We start from the raw sequence: 941 nt of genomic DNA, 5'->3' as shown, positions 1-941 counted from the left end.
TTTTTTTTTTTTTTTTTTTTTTTGACACACAAAATGTGGTTACTCAGTAACATTTTTCTTCCTTATGGTGTGTTGTAACGAGTGTGTATTAATTTTTTTTTTTTTTTTTACGTTGCATGGTTCTGTTTATCCTTTGAGGTTAGGGTTGCAAAATGCAGTTGGTGGGTGCAGGTGGCATTTCGTTCTGAGCCGGGGTGAAGAATAAGAGCAATGTGGGGTTGGAAAAGGGGGGACACAGCAATAATCGTGACGCCATTGCAGTTTATATTGGAGGGGGGAAAATATAAAATGACTCAGCATTGCTTCCTACTTGTGGAAATGTAGAGAACGAGGAGGTGGGACAACGGGCCCTCTTAAGGTGCCCTCAAACGGTTACTTGGTCATTTAATTATATGCATTGTGGTTTCCTTTAAAAAGTTTATACATATATAATTTATTCTTTTTTGAAAAAGTAATACATTCGAATTGCAAAGCGAAGTGGCGAAGAGGTGAACATGGGATGAGTGGTGGTGGATGCAACAATTAAGAACGATAATCGTGCAACAACACGCGGTGCGCCTGTTCATGCATTATAAGCGTAGGTTTACGCAGGCAGACACACTTCTTTCGTTTCACCCCAATTAGCCACCTCTCACGAAGGAGAAGTCTCAATGAGTTAAATATAAACAACAATGTGTTAGCCAATTTAACAAACAAAAAAAATAATAAAATAAGTAGACCTTAAAAAACTTCTCCATGGTTTCGCCCAAAATAAAAAAAGGTGGTCTCCCCTGAGCGACATGCTAGTGAACGGGGGGTTGTGGTGGTGGTTAGGACGTGTCCTCATGAGCAAATTCTTTTGTGAAAAACAAAGTCCTTTCGTTGGCACTCTATCGAGCAGTAGTAGACCTTTTTACACTTTCCGCATCTCTTGAGGTTTTTTTCCTGCAGTGGGGGGGGGG

The sequence above is a fragment of the Plasmodium fragile genome (assembly GCF_000956335.1).
Source record: "Plasmodium fragile strain nilgiri unplaced genomic scaffold supercont1.12, whole genome shotgun sequence".
Lineage (NCBI taxonomy): Eukaryota > Apicomplexa > Aconoidasida > Haemosporida > Plasmodiidae > Plasmodium > Plasmodium fragile.
The sequence above is the reverse complement of the archived record's forward strand: the minus strand, read 5'-3'. Positions refer to the sequence as shown.